The sequence below is a fragment of the Pinus tabuliformis genome, chromosome 5_2, assembly GCF_031772625.1.
Source record: "Pinus tabuliformis cultivar Carrire ecotype Pingquan chromosome 5_2, CPIR1, whole genome shotgun sequence".
Lineage (NCBI taxonomy): Eukaryota > Viridiplantae > Streptophyta > Pinopsida > Pinales > Pinaceae > Pinus > Pinus tabuliformis.
In genome coordinates this window covers 160,242,512-160,257,749 of record NC_142306.1, presented here as the reverse complement: position 1 = coordinate 160,257,749, position 15,238 = coordinate 160,242,512, and positions in this window count along the sequence as shown.

Genomic DNA, 15,238 nt, shown 5'->3' with positions numbered 1-15,238 from the left:
GGATGATATCCATGAAGTTACCATAAATGAGGACATTTTTTATGAATTATGGAGGGATGTTTTGTACCACTATTCTGCCAAAGGAAACCACTTGACCCATTGTGGTTTTTTGTTAGATGCAAAGTGACAAGGATTTCCTTGTAAACATTTATTCACAATCTCAATTTTCCCATTCGAATGAGGGTGGTAATAAGAATTGTGAGTTAATTAAGTACCCAAAATGTTAAACACCTAATCCTTTAAAGGTTATGGGCTCGTTCACCCGTTTTACATTTGGTGAACCTGACGTGAAAGCTGATGAAGAGCACGATGCCGCTAGACCTTCTTCACGCATGCCGCTAGACCTTCTTCACGCTTTCTGGTGTTCAGTTTTAATGGCAAGCACCATCGACATGAGTATGTAGATCTGTTGGTTCTGTGAATGAACTCCAAACTATTGATGTCTGGATTTCAAGAAAAGAGTTGTTTTCGTTTCAAGGAGCAGTAATTGACGGTTTCGAGCAGTGGTGCCGCCACGGAGGAGCAGTGGCGCGCCAGATAGGGGACAAACAAATCCGTTTAGGTGAAGAAATAGAGGAGCAGTGGCGCGCCAGGTAGGGGACAAACAAATCCGTTTAGGTGAAGAATTACCTCTTTGATGATGTGCGAGATAAAGCAGGTACTGTTGCAATATTAGAGAAATCGCGAACCTTCAAATACTGCACGATAATAACTCTGGTTGGCTATTCATTTCGTTTCCGTCACCGAACGGGGAGGTACCACATGTGTCCTTGGTTCTTTCAACCTTAAATCGATAAGTGAATGCATGGTAACGCAAATCGTAATTATCGATATTATTCGTGAATGCATGGTAACGCAAATCGTAATTATCGATATTATTCTGCTTTTTGATGCAACATTAGAATCCATTCCATGTGGGAATCTTACGTTGACTCCCCATACGCCATCAACCATGTGAACTTTGTTGAACGACTATTGAACGCTCTCCATCACGCCTTCCGTCGCATCGACACTGCAACCACCCATCGTGGCCCTGTAAACCGCCTCCTCGCGCTGTGTGCATACCATGCTGCCATACCACCTCCGCTTCCACCGCTTCCCGCCATATCCCAATGTGCCAGTCAATATAATGACTGTCCAGTTAATTCATATAGCGTGTAACATGGCCTGACAACAGAAATTCCTCACTGTCGCTCTTCCTCTCATCTTTGCAGTACTGAATAAGCGTTACAAGGTTTCGGTGTAATGGCAAAACAAACATCCAATGGCGTTGGCCACAAATACAACTTTCCCTTGTGCTCTTGACTGGACGTTCTCGAATCGCTGGCGGGACTGGTGGTCGCATCTTTGCCGCCAGATGTGGAGAAACTTTCCTTAATGTTCTTGTCAACTTCTCATTAAAAGTAATTGCAAAGTTGTCATTAGTATCACAAGAGTAAATCCTGCCAAAATAGCAGCCAAGAGTGCAAGGGGATTTATCAGAAAGGCCAACCCAAGAATTAATGAAGTAGTTGGTACGATAATAGTAGAGATTGCATTTGGCATGGTTGTTCCATTTGGAATAACTCCAAAATACATATTTTCTACATTGTTAAATCCTTAGAGCTTTTAGACAAGAGGGATGTTCAAGGAAACAAGAGACTTGAATGTAATGTGAATCAAGCTCGCTTAGTGAGTATAAGGTTCTCATCTGCCACATTTCCATATATCTTCCATCAAGCCGACGTAGAAATTTACTACCATCGAAGCAAGCGGATCCAAAAAAAATCATGTGGACGTGGACAAGATGACATAGTTATTGTTGTTAATTCTTTCTTGAGGCAAGTTGATTATAGCTAACATTTTTTCCTGTCGTTTCTGAGAACACACCTGCGCTGTTCGGAACAATCCAAGAATTGAAACTTAAAATAGCCAAAAATTTGATTGAAACCAGGTCGGACAATAATTGCAGATTATAAATCGTGCTCTAAAGGATATTGACTTGTTAAGGTCAAGTTTTATTAACATGAAATGTTGACCGTTGAATGTTGAATATTTAAAGTGAGGAAAATCAAATTAAGAGGAACGCTCCTTCAAGTAGTTATGTTAAAGCTTACACTCTTTGTTTGTTAGTTAAGAAAATGGGCAAAGTTTATCAAGTATTAGAGTTCTTGAAAATTTTGATACAATATAATACAATATAATGTTGATGATACAATGAAAATAAGAAAAGACTCTCTTTTAGACATTTAAACTTGTCTACAAAATGTACAAGAGAAAATTGACTTTTTGCAGTTTGAATCTTAGCGTCAGCAAGATGAGTTATAGAAAATAGAACATTTTGAACCTGTTTGTGTTCAGAATATTGAGACAGACACTCATCAACAACCAATAAGTCATAAATCAATAATGTTGAGGTTGATTCAGATCAAGTGCTCATTTCAGAAGCAAATTTGAATACAGGTGTGGAAATTCAACGTTCACTTCCCAAGCCCATCATTAGACCTTGGGAAGATCTTGTCCATAACAAGCACAGAACATGTCTTGGATATATAAGTAGGTTTCCTTTCACATTCCAGTTTACTCAAAGCCCATCCAGTTTCAGAGTGTTGGATTTCTTCATGGCAGTTCACCTTCAGCTATTTCATATTCCGCTCCTCTTCCACAACAACAACATCAAAATGTTAAATGCCAACATTGTGACTGAGTTGGCCATATGAAAGATCACTGTTTTGATCTTCATCCATGTGAGAATTGTCATAAAACCACTACTTCTTCAAACAAATGCTTCAAAAACAAGCCTCTTGCAAGAACAAAAATTCATCTTGGATGGATCGCTTTTTGGCAACAGACTTTAATAACCAAGAAGATATTTCAAGCATATGTCAGAACTTGTTCTAGAGTATTGAACAATCTTGCAGTTGAGTTTTCTCCATCATCTCACCTTGTATCTTACAGGGGGGGAAATGATGGTCATCTACAAGCTTCAAAGCCACATTAAGCAATCCTGAGCCACAACCTACCAACCAGATTCAGAGTTATAGACAGAGACACAGATGCCCCTAAGCATGCCTTCAGTTGATGATGAGCCTTAAACCATCTATGTGGGTTTGAGACATATCTTCAAATAATTGGGGACACTTCCTCTAGCAGCAGACTTCAACTTCTTGCCAGTTTTGGAAGAGCTCCAGGAATTGCATTAAGCATTCTAGAGTTGGTGGTCATCCTTAAACCATTGCAGGTTGTAGACCTCCCTGTTTTAGGTTGAAGGTCTCCCTCTCCAAACCATTAGGGACACTTCCTCTAGCATAAAACTTCATCTTATTGCCAGCTTTGGAAGAGTTCTGGGAACTGCATTAAGTGTTCCAGTGTTGGTGGTTATCCTTAAACCAACACCCTTATACCAACATTTCAGAAAACACATTCATTCTAGTGCTGCCATGCATTTTTTCACATTTTGTATTATAACTCTCTTCTTGGACTCATACATACCCCTTCGGATTAAGGGGGAATGTTGGACACCTAATCCTCTAAGGGTTATGGTGTGGAAGATAAACTGTCAAAGGGAGTCCAAGAGACCTTGGAATATGGAATCCAATGGTCACTCCCATATATTATAAATGTGTATCATTTGTTAATAGAAAATGTATTCACTATTTACCTTATTTAGCTGTCCACATTCCATGTGCATCTAACACAAACAAAAAAATAATTTAGCCCAGACATTTCAAGTGAAGATTGGATCTCTTCCTCTCACAATAATGTTAAGGATTCCATGTAGCTTTGAACTACTTCCATGAATTTCGTTGTTACTATAATTGCTTTAAAAGGATGAGAAAGAGAGAAAGAATTGACATACTTCATCAATCGATCCATTACTATCATGATGACATTCTTTTCTTTAGATTGAAACCAATTTAAACTTATGATAAAATCCATTGAAACTTCTTCCTAACATTGACTTGGTATAACTAATGGTTGTTGGAGACTTGGGGACTTGATTGTCTCTTCCTCATCTTGTAGGTAGACCACACATTCAACAACAACCTTTTAGAAATTTTAAGACTTTCCTAGTAAAAATATTTCTTGGTCCTCTGGTAAGTTTTTAAGAACTGTGAATGTCCTCCTATAGGATAAGTGTGCAATTCCAAAAGGACCTTTTTTTAAGTTGGGAATTCTTACATAAATATAGGAGATCTTGATACCACAACATATCATTCTTAGACATAAATTTATTTACCATAATATGGTCCTCTTGTAGTTGTTGAATGACCCTGCTTTCATTCCATTTTTGCTTCTTCCACCTAATCAGATTACATAATAAAAAGAGCACAGTAAACCCTCTCTTTGTTCTTCTTTCCTTGAAAGTGTATCTACCACCCTGTTATGTTTTCTTTTTCTATAGATAATTTCAAAGTCACAACATAGAATTTTTGTAACCCATTTTTTTTTGTTCTTTTGAAGTTAATCATTGCTCCAAAAAGTAATTTAAATTATCATGATTTTTTTTTTTCACTTTGAAGTGTCTTCGTATTAGGTAAGGATACCATTTTTTATCTGCATATAGTATTGCTAACATTTCTTTTTCATAAATGGGTTTGAGTAAGTTATTTCCTTTAAGTTGGCTACTTTCAAAGGCAAGGGGCCTTTCTTATTTCATTAAAAATGCACCAATTCCATGGTCTGAGGTATCACATACCACAATAAAGGTTTTTGTGAGTCAAGTTTGGAAATAACATGAATCATATATATAGCCTTCTTAAGTTTTTGAAAATATTTGGTTGTTTCTTGAGTCCAATAAAATGCTTCCTTCTTTAATATTATTGTTAAAGGTGTGACTATTTGATTGTAACTATTGATAAAATTGTGATAATCGGTCTGTCAATCCTAAAAATACACTAAGTTTCTTCAAGGTTTTAGTGATTGGTCACTCCATCATAGCTTTATTTTTGTTAGGATCCACCTTTACACCTTCATGAGATACAATATGACCCTAATATTCCACTTCTTAAACCTTAAAGGAACACTTGGAAGGATTTTCATATAGTTGTTGCTCTTCTAATAATTTTAAGACCCTGTTAACATGTTGTACATGTATTTCCCAAGTTTGGTTATATATTAGTATCTCATCAAAAAACACTGACACAAATTTTCTAAGGAATGGTTTGAAAATAGAATTTAACAAGCTTTAAATGTTGAAGGTGCATTAGCAAGCCCAAATGGCATAATTAAAAACTCATAATGGCCTCCATGTGTTCTAAATGTTGTTTTGAGAATGTCATCTTTCCTCCTTCTAATTTAATGATATCCCAAACAAAGATCCAACTTAGTGAAGAAAATTGCTCCATGTAATTCATATCATAATTAATCAATGATAAGAATTGGAAACTTATATTTGATCGTCATTTTGTTGATATGTCTATAATCTAGACACATATACCATGAGTCATCCTATTTTTTAACCATCACCATTGGCGAAGAGAAGGAACTTTAGCTAGTTTGAATGTTGTTGGCCTCAATCATTTCTTGAATTAGATGCTCAATCTCACTTTTCTATGAATATGGAAACATGTAAGGCCTAATGTTAAATGGTACGCTTCTTGGTTGCAAATTAATGGCATGTCCATGATCCTAGATAAGTTGAATACCCATATAAATCTCTCCATATGCCTTCAATTTGTTGCGGATAACTTTTTGTAGATTCACTGGAGCAACATATATAGATGTTTGAAGATATAGGGAGCACAATTGTGTAATTACACTTACATGAAGTCCCTTTTCTAAGGGAATTATCATGAAAATATCTTGAAAATTAAGGGCCATTGTTCCCAGTGATTGTGATCATTGGCCTACTAAGCAACATCAACACCACCCATTTAAATTGAAATCATGGGACCATCCAAGTAACACACCCCATATTGAGCTTAATACTATGGTACTTCCTTGCAAAATTTATGGTACCTCCATTTGCAACCATTACTTGAAACTTTGGTATTGGAAACACAAAGCAATTGAGAGGGTTTTCTAATTTGTAATTAATCAAGTTATGGGTACCACTTATATCAATCAACACCATTACCTTTTTCATTTTGATGTACCCTTCTATATTAAGGTTTGTGGAGTATTGATGTTATCCAATGAATGACAATATATCATTGGGGTAGTCTCTTCTAGCTCTAACTTGTGATGGTTCCAATTCTTTACCTTTTTTCTTTTCACAGTGTATGTGGAATAATTTATTCTCACCACATTATGCCCTTATTGTTCTTTTCGGCATAATTCAAACATAGTCCTTTTTATTTTCATTCATCCATTTGTTGAGGTGACAACCTTGTCGATTGAGTGAGGTTTGGAGAGGGAGCATGATTCTCTCTATAGTTGTTAGTGACCACTCACCTAGTAGCCATATTTTTACTTTAACCTTCCTTGCTAGGTCAAAGCTTGTTCTAGGGGTTTAGGTTCAAAGAGATACACTTCATGTTGGATGCTTTCCTTTAAAGTTTCACAACTTGTGGATAACTTTTTTTAGATTCACTGGAGCAACATATATAGATGTTTGAAGATATAGTGAGCACAATTGTGAAATTACACTTACATGGAGTCCCTTTTCTAAGTGAATTATCATGCAAATATCTTGAAAATTAAGGGCCATTGTTCCCAGTGATTGTGATCATTGGCCTACTAAGCAACATCAACACCGCCCATTTAAATTGAAATAATGGGACTATCCAAGTAACACACCCCATATTGAGCTTACTACTATGGCGCTTCCTTGCAAAATTTATGGTACCTCCATTTGCAACCATTACTTGAAACTTTGGTATTGGAAACACAAAGCAATTGAGAGGGTTTTCTAATTTGTAATTGATCAAGTTATGGGTACCACTTATATCAATCAACATCATTACCTTTTTCATTTTGATGTACCCTTCTATATTGAGGTTTGTGGAATATTGATGTTATCCAATGAATGAAAATATATCATTGGGGTAGTCTCTTCTAGCTCTAAATCTTGTGATGGTTCCAATTCTTTACCTTTTTTCTTTTCATAGTGTATGTGGAGTAATTTATTCTCACCACATTATGCCCTTATTGTACTTTTCGGCATAATTCAAACATAGTCCTTTTTCTTTTCATTCATCCATTTGTTGAGATGCCAACCTTGTTGATTGAGTGAGGTTTGGAGAGGGAGCATGATGCTCTCTGTAGTTGTTACTAACCACTCACCTAGTAGCCATATTTTTACTTTTAACCTTCCTTGCTAGGTTGAAGCTTGTTCTAGGGATTTAGGTTCAAAGAGATACACTTCATGTTGGATGCTTTCCTTTAAAGTTTCATAAAGATATCTAATAGCTTATCATCTAGAATGTCCTTTACCCTAAGAGTTAGCTTTCAATTTTGTTGAATGCTCTTTGCAATTAGACCTCTTTCCAAAGATTTATCAATTGACTAAATAATTGTTGAAAATGCAACAAGATGATGGAGCTTAGTGGAAAGGAGTCGCCTTCACTAAGTGGGCCCGCAGGTTATTTTTGGCGCAAAGTCTATTTTTAGACTATGTCTATTTTTAGACATATGGATCATGGTCTATGAGTTGCAGGATGCTATTTGTGGATGATTGGTCAAGTTGGTAAAAACAGATGGACTTATATTTTTAGACATATGGGCGGAGTCTATTTTTAGACTGCCAAGCTAAAAATAGAACAATTGACTATTATTAGCTCTTAATAATATTTGGACTATAAACATTGTCTTATCCTCTTGGAGCACTTAAGTTCGAGCTACAGATGTGGCACATGCAGCTGCCAGAAGGAAATACACTTTTCTTGTGGGTCAGTTGAGCTATTGCATGATGGACTTCAGTTAGAACTCAAGAGATTGAGTTTGGTGGAGTTGATTGAGGAGTTGATGGAGTTGTGTTCAGTTTGACTTGGTTGAACTAGTTGTATTTAGTCTAACTAACGAATACACTAGTGATGAGTGATGTGAATTAATTATTAATTAATTCACTAATTATTAACTCATAAAGCAACTAAAGAATACATCAGTTAACTCAGTGCATGGACAGTTCAGTGGGGACAAGTGTTAGAGGTGGGTGAAAGAGTGAGACTGCTATCAGTTGTGACTATAGATGTGCATGAGATTTGCACATGCATGGATGGAGATTGCCAATGAGGATTGCGCAGTACAAGCCAAGGGAAAACGAGCTTGGATCATTCCTATTCTTGCTTTGGATTGCGTAGTAGAGGCAGGTAGACAACGAAGGAGATTTGAACCTGTGACTTGATTCAGATCTGAGCTAGTTTGTGTGTAACAGGTGGAGATAATAATGAGTACTTGTGAGAAGTATTGTACTATGTATTGTTACATGTTCTCTATCATTATAATATACAGATAGTGTGGGGTTTTCAGCTGTATGCTTTCCCCGGATTACATATTGTGTTAATGTGCGCATGCGATTGATGTTTCATTGTTTTTAATTCTGCAAAATTGATGATCAACGTAGAGGAGGTTATGTATTATGCATGCATTCCGCAATAGTGTATAATCAGGATAATCTCTGTGAATAAGTGTCATATTATTCAAAATTTCTACAATAATGCATCTCTCTTAATATCCCCATAATGTGCGATTAATTTATCCATAAAAATGGATAAAGAGTCACTAGAATCCTTTTTCCATCCACAAAGGCATCTATACCATATAATTTTTTTCACTCTACATACATGGATGCAATAGTTACCTTTTGAAGGGTTGAAACTTGGTGTAAACCAAAGTATTGCCCCATCTAAAATGTCCATGTTATAGGATCTTTTCCATAAAAATTCCTCACATCGACCTTTGGAATGAAGTAGTTCCTTCTTTCCACATTGAACCCCTAATGATGTGGATTTGGAGGCTGTAGGGTTTGCATGAAAATGGATGACATGGTATCTTGTAACTATAGTATTTGTATTTGTGTGTTTATCAAATCATCCTTTGTTAATGACTTATCACCCAATTCATTAACTCTCTTCTCTAATTGGGAAAGTTGGTTATGTATCTCTTTACTTTCTTCTCAAGTGATGCTTTAGCTATCTAGATTTTTAATTCGTGAAGTAATTTTTGGATATTTCTTTGGAGCCATGTGAGAAAATAACAATTCTCTTATTTTACCTCTTTATCTTAAATTACCGTTATCCTTCGTGCATAGGCTTATTGGAAAACATTACCGGGTCCTGAGGACAAGGGAGTATTAGGTGATATCTCTCTCTGATATATGTGTGGAGTCCAATAGTAGTACTTGGCCCAATATCTCAAGGCACTATCTAAGGAGGCTCAATCGTGCCTTTAGTTGTACTACTCGACTACCCAAGTACTAGAGAAAGATTTCCTTGAGTGTTGTTATTACTGTACAATAGCAACATGATGTCCCATTAGCTTATCTAAATATGGTTTTAAGTATAACTCAAGGACTTCCTATATTCCTAAAGGTACATGGAAGTAATATTACGTAAATAGGTATTGTACGATGTGATACTACTCAAATGGGTACTAGTAGGGATTATAGGGTTTCCAACCAGGTGAAATTAAGTTTACTTCCTATGTGTATTCTTCCCTAACAACAATTTTACCCATTGAATGATAAATCACTATGTTATTTAAAAAAAATGAAACATGCCTCTAAAAAAATGAGAAAATGTGGTTGCTAGCCTCAAGAAATCTCTTGAAATCACTAGAAAGTAGCTAATGTAAAGTAGAGTTTGAATTTGAAAATGTATAATAACTTATGCAATGTAGAGTTTGAAGCTCAAAATGTAAAATGATTACAACATCTACATTTATTCTCATATTGGATATTATGACCCCAATTATGAAATTTCACACCTTTTATAGATATATTGGTACTAGTGTAGATCTTCCATCCATAAGTTATGCCAATTGTAAGTTACGTACGTTTCAAACCCTAATTGGAAATTATTCGGATGATTGACCTTTATCCTAAAATATATATGAAACTTGAACCCTTCTAAGTTTAAATTTTTGGCTTGTAGTACTCTAATATGACTTATAAAACTATTCAAACTTTCACAGTCTAGAACTTCACAGAAAAATGTTATAACAAAAATTACACGACGATTATTTTTAAAACTAATTTCAAAATTAGTCACAAAAACTATCTTCCATAGGTTATATCTCTGAAAGTATAGACAACTAGGATTTGAAATTTTTACCGTTGGTGCTATGATAATTCTACTCATTCTCCACAAAATTTCACTATCTAAAACTTCCCAAAAAGAAAGTTACAATGAAAAGTCCAATATGATTCATTTAAAACTGATTGCAAGGTTAGTCACAAACCCTATTTTCTATAGGCTATATCTCATAAAGTAATATTAATCAAAACTTGAAATCTTGATCACATGTACCATGCACCTTGATATTTTTTCTCATTCACCTCAAAATTTCACCATCTAAAACTTCCCTAAAAAACAATGTATAATCAAAATTCCAAGATGTCCTAATTGAAAGATAAAAACCCTAGGATATTATGCTTTGAAACCAAATGTTATACAACAATACCAAAATAGCTTGAAAATCCAAACTCTTTGAGGGGACAACCTCCTTTTATAATAGAACAATGTACAATAATGAAAAAAATGAAATGCTCCTAAGACTAGGTCTCATTTGTGTGTGTGTGTGTGTATGAGACAAAGGGTACAATGAAAGCTTATGGATGACTTGCAAATATAACACTAAAAGTGTGATGACTCAATATATAGAGCTTAATAAGGGGTTTATGCTTAACATAGGGCTTTGTCTAGGGATTAACACAACATCTTTATTTGAGATTCTAAAAAAAGATAATGAAATTGAAAAATAAGATATTGAAATTAGTAGCATGGAGCCACAACAAAGATGAATAACCACCTGAAATCAATGGACATATGCCACATCTATGTTAATGTGTAGCCTCTTTGATCATACATCACTTCTAAGAAATATGGTGAGAACTTACAATCACATTAGAAGGTGAAAAGGGGGTGAAAGATATATTTAATGGTGCCATCAACTTATGTCCCATCCATACACATCCAAATAGACATAGGACATGGAACCAAGAAATATGACATGTACCATCAAGAGTTGTCCCACCATGTAGTACCCCAGGTTTACCCTTGCCGAAGTATTTATTTTTAAATTAATATTATGGATACATAGAACTTTGAAGACTGTGAATAGAATTTAAACATTGATAATTTGAAACTATGTGATATTGTAAATATTCTTTCTTTATTTAATAAAATTAAACATAGCTTTATGACCTCATTGCAATAGGATAAACTACGAGTTTATGGGAGAATGAAGTAGATGATTGTTGTCAATTTAAAAATGACAAGTGGCATTGGTGAAGAAATTTGTTCCTTGAATTAAATGTGACATGGGGGCATGGTGGCAAAAAGATAGGGCCACATGTTCTAGTCTTGGAGGTGGTTAGATGATGGCAATTAAATGTCCTAGGAAAATATTCGAATTAAGGAAAATACATGTATGCTGTGGAGATAGTTTTTGTTAACTGTTGAGTACATTTGTCAAAAAATACAATTGGAAGGGATAGTTATCAGAAAAGACACTTTTCGGAAAAGTGTGAGTTATTATTCACTTTCTACAAGCTATCTGAGAGCCAAGAAAGAAAAAAGAGAAGGAAAAGAGGATAGTTTATGTTCTGAGCACTGTGTAAGTGCCATGGAATTTTTTGGGAGCGGTTGAAAGCTATTGATCCATCCCTATAAGCTCATAGTCTAGGCTAGGGGGTGTCAAGAGCATGTAAGTTGTTGGCTATTCTAAGAATAAGGCTAGGAGGAAATTGGTCATCAAGCTTTATTTCCTAGGTTTTGTAATTACTATATTCATTTTGATAGTTTGAAAATTTATGGTAAAGAGCTGTAGTTATAGTTAGAATAAGTTGCATATTTTATAAGTACATTTGAAAGAAAATTTATATTGATAGTTATACTCTGGAAGTGAAGAATAGAAATATGGAGATATTATGTATTTTAATGTTATGTTCAAAAGAAGGACTTAGTGATCCATAAACTGTCGTGGATATTCCACTACACAGTTTGTCACAATAGATTTGATAAAATTATATTTAAAATATGAAATTCTACACTATTACAGTTTTATTAGATTTCTAGATTCATTGTTAATAGTGCATGCATATGAATTAAAATTATGTAGAAAATAGAGAACAACAAAATAAAAAATCACACACACATTTGACAAAATATATGCTTTGGGAAACCCTGTTGGAAGGTGACGCTACTCCACTCTCTTTCTTTGAATGGAAATATGGCCGTGATTACAAATAAGTATGGCATGTGGCCCGTGCGTTGCTACAACGCACAAATCCTCTTTGTGTGCTCTATCTGCTACCCCTCTCGGCTAGTTTTTCTCAGTGATGGAAAAATGCATTCGAAAGAATGGAACCCATTTTCCTCCTAATGGCTCGGTTATAACACAACCTGATAACCCACTAGTGGTTAGGTTTGACTACCTCAACTCTTAACTAGAGTTACAATATAGACTCTTCTAGAGTCTTCTACATCATAATCACGTGGCTATCCCCTTTTTCATGAATAATGGGGGCTGATGTGGCATCCTCTTGAATTATGGTGGTGAAAATAGGATGGTCAACTTTTGAGTGGTATAACTTTCGCATACAGACTCTAATTGATGTGATTATTATTTGGCATAACTGTCGAAGGATCAACGTCATATTGACAGATCTTGACGTAAAAATATCCATAATAAAAACCATAATAATAACTAGATAATTAATGAAAGATTATTAGTGGAGATCCATGTCACAACTTCGACATGGAGGAGTATGAAAACCACATTATCAACCGATAGTATGATGATAAACATTTTATATGTCATCCACTCCTACTCTTACTTCAGGAACTTATTTGGAGGATGGTAAATCCATTCAAATTTAAGTAATTTAGAGAAAAAAATATTGGAAGATTGTTTTGGTCCAAGGCTAATGTGTCAAGTCAAAAGCAGAGCCTTGCCCCAAGTAAATTACAATATTTATGAAAAATCTAAATAAATAAAATTCAGATTTCAGATATTTATGAAAAATCCAAATAAACAAAATTCATATTTCAGACTTCAAAAGAATTTTAAAGAACTATAGAATACGATACTAAAATTAATAATAGAGAGACTCCCCAACAAAGATATATGAGGGAATTTATAGCTAATGAAGTAAATTAATATCCACATGAAATAAATGAGCATAGGATGCACTAAGTCAATCTATACCCTTTTTACTCATAGATCATATAGAGAAAAATATGGAGAGTACTTAGAATAATAATGACAGGTTAAAAAGGAGTAAAATGTGTATTCAACAATGCTATTAACCAATATTTGGTCTAAAGACCTTAGGTTTCAACATATCTAAACATATATTAGAGGATCAACTTTCCAACCTAATCTTTTTTCAATCTGCAAAGAAAGCAAAGACAAAGTTATGACAAGTTCACATAACCATTTCAACATCTTTTTTACATTATTTGTTATATTAATATATCCTTAAACTTTTGAAAGCAATCACTAGTTGCACTAAAAGGCACTTTATATAGCTTTGTATGAGGGATATGTCTGATTCTTTACCTACTCAACATGGAATTGACACGTAACATTTAAAAAAATATGGATTATAAAAAATCATTTCAATGACATCCATAAATAAGTATTTCAATGTAGCCCTAATGGTTAGCTCAATTGGTTGAGTCCCCATTGTCAAAGCACCTTTGCTATTGAGAGGTCATGGGTTCAATTCTCTCGACACCCTCGGGGCCATGCTCTGTGGTTGAGATGGCAGGAAGTGATCCCTTTAGGTGGATCTACATGGTACAAATATTTCGTGGACGTAGCGGTCATCGATCTTCGAGGTCCATGAACCATATAGAAAAAAAAAAGAGTATTTCAAAGTGCAACTTGAGTAAAATAATTTTATATCAACTTTATATATCTATATATATATATATATATATATATATATATAGAGAGAGAGAGAGAGAGAGAGAGAGAGAAGTTAATTGAATGTAAAAAAAAATTATTCTATTAGTCCTAGTGTGAAGGATATTTGTAATTCTATCAATGCTTAATATAGAGATATGTGTTTTGGGGAGCCTCTTGCAATCCTGTTGTTTATCTTTTTCTTTTACATTAAGTACGTAACCATGGAGGAGTGCCTTAATGGGGGAGAGTCTCACTTCTATGAGGAGGATATAATAGGGTGTATTACTTTTAATATTAAGACTATAAGTTATAGAATGCTTTTGGATTTGCTCTATCCTTCTCTAAGATTCTCTAAAGATACCACACCCCTAGACTTCACATTCATATAAGATAACATGAGTGATGATATCATCAAAAATGAGTTTTCAACTTATCCCACAACAAGAAGTAAGCAAATTTACACTTGTTTTCAAGCCTATAATAAGTTTTTCACGCTCTATTTATCCTTTTTCAACACTATAGTTCTAATTGAGCTTATGATGAATATCAATTCCAAGATACTTGAATGAAAACACTTCCTCCTAACTAATTATTTCCATATATGAAAATTTCATAAGTGATCTTATGGGATTTGATTATCATAACCTTTATGTTTTTTGTTCACAGTCACACCCATACTAGAGCATAATTCCTTGAGCATTCTTAGATGATTATTGAGGTTATAGGCATTCTATGCTATAAGAACAATGTCATTAGGATAAGGAAGAAGGATGATGACCATACTGCGAGATTTAGGCTAGTACAACTAGCTTCTTCCAACCAACATTTTAACTTATCAACGCTAATGCCAAACAAAGTAGGGGAAAGGGGATAACCTTGCTTGACACCTATATTACAATTAATTTCTTCTGACCAACCTCAATGTTCCTAAACATGGCAATGCCACTTTTATATAGCCTTACAATAATAGCTCTTAGTTCATAAGGAACTTTAGCTCTTCTAACCTATTCCGAATATTAGCCCAGGGCATAATGTTAATTTTTTTCTCTAAAATAATGAAATAACAAAGGGAATTGGTACTATTATTGTGGAACACATTGGAAATTATCCTTAATGTAACAAGATTATCGATAGTTGAATGATATCCCCTAGATGTAACGTGTCCTTTAGCTCTTTTTTCATGGCTCTCAAGCCACATGCATATCATTTTTCCCAAAATGATTTGATAAAGCTTGGCTAAGAT